Source organism: Portunus trituberculatus, chromosome 37 (assembly GCF_017591435.1).
Source record: "Portunus trituberculatus isolate SZX2019 chromosome 37, ASM1759143v1, whole genome shotgun sequence".
Taxonomy (NCBI): domain Eukaryota; kingdom Metazoa; phylum Arthropoda; class Malacostraca; order Decapoda; family Portunidae; genus Portunus; species Portunus trituberculatus.
Window position 1 is genome coordinate 23,542,443 of NC_059291.1, and position 9,250 is coordinate 23,551,692.

The following is a 9,250-nucleotide window of genomic DNA, read 5'->3' on the forward strand; positions in this document are numbered from 1 at the left end:
TGGTGTACATGGAAGCCAACAATGTCACATACAAGCTGTCGCGAGGTCACGACAACGTCCAATTCCGATACCCATACATCTTTCTTCTTGTATGTTTTTCCACCTACAAAGTGCTTAGCGTCATATTTCAGATTGTTAATCACTAATAGGTCATTGTCTTTGCACATCGTAGACACTACGAAGGCGTTATCATTGGGATTCGTCACTTCATCTGGAATTAAGGGGTATGTGAATGTGTCATGTACACGAAGGTCATCACGTAGTATGTCACGGACACTTGCACCGAACCTTGTGTTCATGTCTCCCATAATAACAACACCACTACACTCACTGTCTACAATTCTTTCATGAATGGCAGCAAAGGAATAATGGGTGAAATATGGTGAGTCACTCGGAGGAACATAACAAAACCCAAACAAGACTGTAGGCACACAATCCAATTTGAGCCACACCTGGTCGTCTACACTAACGTCTACTGATGACACAAACTGAGACAAATGGTTCTTAACAAACACAACAGTACCTCCACGATGAGCAAGATTTTTCTGCATTTTTCTATATCCGACATAGCCAGGTAAACTTACGCTCAGTTCTGTCTTAATTTCGTTTAAGCTTATAATGTCATATTTGGAAATACACTTCAATACATTACATTTCTCTAATTTTGTTCTCGCGCCATTAATATTCCATGATAAAATACTCAAAAAATGTTGCTGTGGTTCTATTAAAAATTCGAGTATGTATGTATGTATATATGTATGTATGTATGTATGTAAAGATGTGTGAGTGTGTGAGTGGGTGGATGTATAGATGAATGGATGAATGATTCGATAGATAGATGGTAATTCGTCTCTCTCTCTCTCTCTCTCTCTCTCTCTCTCTCTCTCTCTCTCTCTCTCTCTCTCTCTCTCTCTCTCTAATTGCCAAGCCAGACGGAGCCACTTACGAGCCACTTCCTCAGGCGCGCACACACACACACACACACACACACCAGAGAGAGAGAGAGAGAGAGAGAGAGAGAGATTCTTCCTTGCTCCTTCCTTATTTTTCCTTCATGTCTTTTCGCTTTATTACCTTGTGTAATTCACCTCGGTCGCCTGCTGGTCACCCAGCCAGTCTTCCCGATTACGGAGCGAACTCAGAGCTCATAGACTGTCCTTCGGGTAGGACTGAGACCACAACACACTCCACACACCGGGAAAGCGAGGCCACAACCCCTCCAGTTACATCCCGTACATATTTATACTGCTAGGTGAACAGAGGCCACACATTAAGAGGCTTGCCCATTTGCCTCGCCGCTTTCCGGGACTCAAACACGGCCCTCTCGATTGTGAGTTGAGCGTTCTAACCACTACACTACGCGGTGTGTGTGTGTGTGTGTGTGTGTGTGTGTGTGTGTGTGTGTGTGTGTGTGTGTGAGAGAGAGAGAGAGAGAGAGAGAGAGAGAGAGAGAGAGAAGCGGAAATGAGAAATGAGAGGAAGGCGTCCTTGGGAGAGGGAGGAGAGAGCGGGAGAGAGAGAGAGAAGGGAAAGTTTAACTGTAACATATATGAGAGGAGGAGGAGGAGGAGGATAGGACTTATTATGTCTAAATGTTTGTTTGTATATGTCTACGCTCCTGTGTGTGTGTGTGTGTGTGTGTGTGTGTGTGTGTGTGTGTGTGTGTGTGTGTGTGTGTGTGTGTGTGTTTCCATGAAAGAACTACAATATGTAGTGAGTAATGATTAAAGGAGAGAGAGAGAGAGAGAGAGAGAGAGAGAGAGAGAGAGCGAAACACGAGGTCTACACCTCTACGGGGATCATACCCCGTATGATACATGTCAATCCAGCCACCTCAGCCTTTACCCAGGGGACCAAGGCTGTGACGAGGTGCAGTGCAGTCCCCAGCGTCACTCTTGTTTGTTGATAGTGGAGATGCACTCCCATACGAGAGCGGCTATTTTCCCTGCTCCTCCTGTTCTTCGTCTTCTTTCTCCTCTTCTTCCGCCTCCTCCTTTCCTCCTCCTCCTCCTCTTCCTCCTCCTCCTCCTCCTCCTCCTCCTCCTCCTCCTCCTCCTCCTACTACTACTACTACTACTACTACTACTACTACTACTACTACTACTACTACTACTACTACTGCTACTACTACTACTACTACTACTGCTGCAACAACAACAACAACAACAACAACTGCCACTACTGCTGCTGCTACTGCTACTGCTGCTGCTGCTGCTACTGCTGCTGCTGCTGCTGCTGCTGCTACTACTACTGCTGCTACTGCTGCTGCTACACTGCTGCTGCAACAACAACAACAAACACACAACTGCTACAACAACTGCTGCTGCTGCAACAACAACAACAACAACAACAACACTGCTGCTGCTACTGCTGCTGCTACTACCACTGCTAAACAACAACAACAACAACAACAACAACAGGCAACTACTGCTGCTGCTGCCACCACCACCAAACAACACTACAACAACAACACAACACCACCACTGCTGCCACCACTGCTGCTGCCACCACCTGCTACAGCTGCCACCACCACACTACTGCTGCTACACCACCACTGCTGCTGCACTGCTACTGCTGCTGCAACAACAACAACAACAACAACAACAACTACTGCTACTGCTACTACTACTACTGCTGCTACTGCTGCTGCTACTGCTACTGCTGCTGCTACTGCTACTAACAACAACAACAACAACAACTACTGCTGCTACTACTGCTACTACTACTACTACTACTACTACTACTACTACTACTACTACTACTACCACTTTCGTATGAAAGAAGTTTTTTAGGATTATAGTAATCAACATTCCAAATTGTCACTGTGGCTCCAGCAACTCCCCTTCCTTTTCAATTCTGAAGAAATTGGCTGGCTCTTCTCGAGTTATGGGTTGCTGATCTCTGCGCTACCTAAACGATTGACTGACTGACAACTTATCTGGCTGTTTGTATGAATGGCCGGCAGACAGAATGAGTGAGTGAGTGGTTTCATGGTTGGCGGGCTGAATGGCTGAATAATGAATGACTAGCAAATTATTTGACCTGTTGAATGGGTGGATGACTGACTGACTGGCCGTTGGCTGTCCAGCAGCGCAATGACCGGGACTCTGGCATTAGCAGACTGGTGAAAGTGACGAGAGAGAGAGAGAGAGAGTAGGTGTTAAGCCTTCCCACTCTTGCCTCACCTTCTAGTAACCACAACAACCAAAACAACGGCAATAACAACAACAAAAACAGCAACAACAACAATAACAACAACAATATCACCACCATATAATGACTTACCACATCACATTACAATACGTTTCTCACGACTTTCCACACACTCTCTCTCTCTCTCTCTCTCTCTCTCTCTCTCTCTCTCTCTCTCTCTCTCCGTGGGTTCCCTACTAGTTCATTCACTCAAATCTATCTTAATTTTCTTTCCTAAGTCAAGAAACTCCTTTGTCTGTTTCGGTCAATATTAGGCTGTCCTAGTTTGACTCTCTCTCTCTCTCTCTCTCTCTCTCTCTCTCTCTCTCTCTCTCTCTCTCTCTCTCTCTCTCTCTCTCTCTTTTATTCATTCATTCTAATCTGTTTGCACTCTCTCCTTTCGTAATGAACATGCGTAACAGACAAACATTCTCGATTCTTCTGTAGAAAACTCACTTTGCTTTATATTTCTATTTAGATTGTTTTCTTTTTTCACTGGAAGCCTTTTTTTTTCTTTCTTTTTTCTCGTTCGTTTAGCCTTCATTTCTGTCCCTGCACTAAGAAAGAAATCTCAAAAACAATCTTATATCATGTTAACATTCAAATCAACTAGTTTATGTTAGAGAGAAACTCTTTTTTTTTTATTTATTTCTTTTTTAGTGTTCACAAAACCTTCTACGTATGTTAAGAAATCTTGTCAAATTCCTCTTACATTATCTTAGTATTCAGATTATTCAGTTTTGTTTTGCTTTTTAATATATATGTACTTTTCTTCACTGTCCACTTTCGTTCCTCGCAGCAAGTGAATAAAAGGAAACCTTGTTCTTGTAAAGTTTCTTTCATATAATTTAGTGTTCATTTTATTTTTTCCGAAGGATCTTTTTTTGTTCATTCTTCATTTTCGTTCTTTGCAAAAACATGTAAATGTTATCCATGATCTTAGAAACGTAACAGACATGCGCTAATAAATCCTTCCTAAATGTCTTAATATTAGGGTTAGAAACATCTAGTATTTCTTTCATTATGACAATCTATTTTGTATTTTGCCTTTATCTTATCTTATATCATAATAATATTCGAATGATTTAGATTTGGTTCTATCATGGTGATTATTTTTGTGCGTTAATCTTTTTTCCTTCCCCGAAACATCACGAAAACAAAGTCTCTATTTTTCATTCAGTCTTCCCTTTCCTCCTCGCAACACACACAGAAACACTGGAAAAAAAACAGGCAATAACGAAATACTTTTGGAAAAGCTTCCTATTCAAACGATCTAATATTTTCTACAAAGAGGACAATTTTCCATTCAATAATCGCTCGAGCAACATGCAGCAACACGCCAAGCAACCCTCATTTTCAAATCCCTGAAAACGCAACAAGCAACCCTAATTTCAAATCCCTGAACCCTGCTTTCAAACCCCTGCCTTGCATCTCTCTCGGGTCAATATTGTGATGGCCTAGTTAACGTGGCGGGGTGCGGGGGCCGGCCTGCAGGTGACTCTCGCGGCCCACAGATACCTGAGAACAGCAAACATTGGCCGCCTCCCTCGTCCTGAGCCGCGCCGGACGTGGCTGACGGGGGAGGCGCGCTGACCCGACACCCCGAGAACCTCTCCATCGGGAAATGATCAGCAAATGTTTGGTGCTAACGGAGGACTGACATTTTTTGAGGCGATGGTTGCAGCGGTGGTGGTGGTGGTGGTGGTGGTGGTGGTCACGTGTGTAATTCACCTCGGTAGTCTGCTGGTCACCCAGCCAGTCTTCCCCATTACGGAGCGAGCTCAGAGCTCATAGATCGATCTTCGGGTAGGGCTGAGACCACATCACACAACACACACCGGAAAAGCGAGGCCACAACCCCTCGAGTTACATCCCGTACCTATTTACTGCCCATTTGCCTCGCCGCTTACCGGGACTCGAACCCGGCCCTCTCGATTGTGAGTCGAGCGTGCCAACCACTACACTACGCGGTGTGTGTGTGTGTGTGTGTGTGTGTCTGCGTGGGTAGGTAGGTGTGATGTGCTAGCAGGTTCGTGTGTTTGTTTCTGTTAGTATTTCTGTCCATGCATGTTCTCTAAGTACGTATGTCTGTGTTTGTTTGGCGAGGTGGCTGGCTGGCTTTCTCTCCGTCTGTTGAGTTCAGAGGGTTCCTGCATGGCTGATTTGGTGGCCCGCTGAGGGGAGTGTTGATGGGCTGGATGGATGGTTGGATGGATTGATACATGGTTGGTTGGCTGATTGACTAACTGGGTGCTGGCTGTTTGATAGACTGACTGATTTTGTGACTTTTTGCTTGGCTCTGTGTGTATGTGAGTTTGTGTGTGTGTGTATGTGTGTTTGTGTGTGTCTGTGTGTGTGTATGTAATTCACCTCGGTTGCCTGCTGGTCACCCAGCCAACCCTCCCCATTACGGAGCGAGTTCAGAGCTCATAGACCGATCTTCGGGTAGGACTGAGACCACAGCACACTCCACACACCGGGAAAGCGAGGCCACAACCCCTCGAGTTACATCCCGTACCTATTTATACTGCTAGGTGAACAGGAGCCACACATTAAGAGGCTTGCCCATTTGCCTTGTCGCTTACCGGGACTCGAACCCGGACCGTCTCGGTTGTGAGCCGAGCGTCCTAACCACTACACTAAGCGGTGTGTGTGTGTGTGTGTGTGTGTGTGTGTGTGTGTGTGTGTGTGTGTGTGTAATTCACCTCGGTTGCCTGCTGGTCACCCAGCCAGTCTTCCCCATTACGGAGCGAGCTTAGAGCTCATAGACCGATCTTCGGGTAGGACTGAGACCACATCAACACACAACACACACCGGGAAAGCGAGGCCACAACCCCTCGAGTTACATCCCGTACCTATTTACTGCTAGGTGAACAGGGGCCACACATTAAGAGGCTTGCCCATTTGCCTCGCCGCTTACCGGGATTCGAACCCGGCCCTCTCGATTGTGAGTCGAGCATGCTAACCACTAGACTATGCGGTGTGTGTGTGTGTGTGTGTGTGTGTGTGTGTGTGTGTGTGTGTGTGTGTGTGTGTGATTCACTGTTTGATCTGCTGCAGTCTCTGACGAGACAGCCAGACGTTACCCTACGGAACGAGCTCAGAGCTCATTATTTCCGATCTTCGGACAGGCCTGAGACCAGGCACACACCACACACCGGGACAACAAGGTCACAACTTCTCGATTTACATCCCGTACCTACTCACTGCTAGGTGAACAGGGGCTACATGTGAAAGGAGACACACCCAAATATCTCCACCCGGCCGGGGAATCGAACCCCGGTCCCCTGGCTTGTGAAGCCAGCGCTCTAACCACTGAGCTACCGGGCCGTGTGTGTGTGTGTGTGTGTGTGTGTGTGTGTGTGTGTGTGTGTGTGTAAGAACGTACTAATATGATTAATAGTTCAATGAGAAACGTATTTAAATTGCTAAGACTTTTTTTTTTCTTTCTTTTAAGCCCTTAAAGACACAGTTGTTTTTTCTTATGTATGCATGTATGTGCGTATATGTATGTATATATGTAGTACTATGTATGTAAATATGTATTATCCCTGAGCTTGTCTTTCAACACACACACACACACACACACACACACACACACACACACACACACACACACACACACACACACACACACACACACGGGAGGGAACAAAGGAAACGTCGAGGGCAATGAGGGATTACATTCACTGGTCTCGCGAGGGACTGACGGACAAATAGAGGACCCTGCTTACTGCACAGAGAGAGAGAGAGAGAGAGAGAGAGAGAGAGAGAGAGAAAGTCGAACGTTTCGTGTGCATTTCGACTTTTCGTCCCTCTCTCCCTCTCTTGTGTGTGTGTGTGTGTGTGTGTGTGTGTGTGTGTGTGTGTGTGTGTGTGTGTGTGTGTGTGTGTGTGTGTGTGTGTGTGTGTGTGTGTTTAAATGTGTTTACGTGTGTATTAGAATATGCAGACTCTAATTGCACTACTTCTCTCTCTCTCTCTCTCTCTCTCTCTCTCTCTCTCTCTCTCTCTCTCTCTCTCTCTCTCTCTTAAGGCTTTTTCATTAATCAAGAACCATAATTTCACTTTCTTATAGTTTCATCAATCAATTTTCATCATCACAAATATTCGCCTTTACAACCTCCCTTTGCTTTTTATTTGCCTTCTTTTTTTCTTTTTCATTCTTTCCGTCTTTCTTGTCGCTTGTGCGTGTGCTGAGGGCTGGCAAGTTGACAGAGATGATGGATGGACGTGTGGAAGGGTGGCGGGCGGGGTGGGTGAGGGGTGGGTGACAGTGAGGGCAACACAGGGACTGCCACGTGTAAGTAAGATGGCTTCTTGTGACTTTCTTTGTATTCTTCCTCCTTAATTCAACAGAGTGGTGGACGAAAGACATATGTAGCCTCGGTAATCACACAATGTTCTCCAGTGGTGAGTCAGAGGAGAGATTTTTAAAAGATTAGGCACGTTTTACACAAAGGCTAACCACGTGTAGGCTTGATGGCTTCTTACAATTAGTACACAGCACTTTCTCTCTCTCTCTCTCTCTCTCTCTCTCTCTCTCTCTCTCTCTCTCTCTCTCTCTCTCTCTCTCTCTCATTCAGTGTTTTTCATTTCTCTCTTTCTACCCCTTGCATTTCTTCTTTTGCACTCGCACTCCCTAATTCCCTCCATCCTCCATCTCTCCACTTCCCTTTCCTGCCCTTACCTACGTGGCGGCCGTGGTGGTAGTGGTGGTGGTGATGGTGGTGGTGGTGCAGGTTCCGTCCCCAGGTCACCCCAGCGGCTGGCCCATATTCACCCCTGGGTCCTCACGTGGCCCTCCCCGCTAAGCTACTCAATCTAATTTCCTCTCTTCCTTTGCCCCGGTTTGCCCCGCCCCACCACTCACTGCCCCGCCCTGCCCCGCCCCGACCGGCTGTACAGTGAAGCTTGTCTTTCTTTGTGTTCGTTTGTGTCTCTCTTTCTCTGTTTCTCTCTCTCTTGGTCGGGTGTTATGTCTGTTTATTTGTGTGTGTGTGTGTGTGTGTAAGTCTTTCTGTCTGTCTGTTTATCTTTATTGTCGTTTTATCTGTTTGTTTGTGTATGTGTTCGTTTGTCTACCTGTCTATCTGTGTGTTTGTCTGTCCAGTCTCTCTCTCTCTCTCTCTCTCTCTCTCTCTCTCTCTCTCTCTCTCTCTCTCTCTCTCTCTCTCTCAACACACCTGCACGTCGAAGCAACCCTTACCTATGATGATGGCAGGAGGAGGAGGAGGCAACGTGGCTGTGACGGGAAGTGGGTCAAGGGTGCTGGCTGTGGTCACTGACCTGCCTTATGCAACACTGGAAGGATGGAAGGATGAAAAATTGCAGGGCTAGTAGGCTGGATAGCGGTCACTAGCGGGCCTTACACACACACACACACACACACACACACACACACACACACACACACACACACACACACACACACACACACACACACACATGGATCATTGCGGATAAGAGTTGGAAATGATCAAACATGCCATCTCTCTCTCTCTCTCTCTCTCTCTCTCTCTCTCTCTCTCTCTCTCTCTCTCTCTCTCTCTCTCTCTCTCTCTGAACCTTCACATTCCCTGCCTTCCCTCACCGTCAGTGTGTTGGGGCGGGCAATGCTGTCTGTGCTCATGTTAGTGTGTGGCTAACCTGCTTTCACGTCACGGCTCCCTTATTCCTCCTCCTCCTCCTCCTCCTCCTCCTCCTCCTCCTCCTCCTCCTCCTCCTCCTCCTCCTCCTCCTCCTCCTCCTCCTCCTCCTCCTCCTCCTCCTCTTCTCTCCTCTCTTCTACCCAGTGCTAGTACATGAACAGTATACGGGTGGAATGATTTATAGAGTGTGACGTGGTGGTGGTGGTGGTGGTGGTGGTGATGATGGTGGAGATTGCGTCTAAAGGGAAAATGTTAAGTGAAGGAGAATGTGTGAGGAAGATTACAAGAGATTATTAAGAGTTTGAAATAGCCGTAAAGTATATCATAGCTGCAAAATAAGGAATGAAACTGACATTAGTAGAATAAGAAAGGCTAATTACATTATAATAAGAGAAAGGAGGAAGAA

The 9,250-nt window shown here is 46.3% G+C and overlaps 1 protein-coding gene across 2 annotated transcripts in view; it reads left to right on the top strand.

The window, feature by feature from the left end:
* LOC123514026 (daxx-like protein) overlaps window positions 1–9,250 on the top strand; it is a 95,866-nt gene that overhangs the window by 41,428 nt on the left and 45,188 nt on the right. The window lies entirely within an intron of this gene.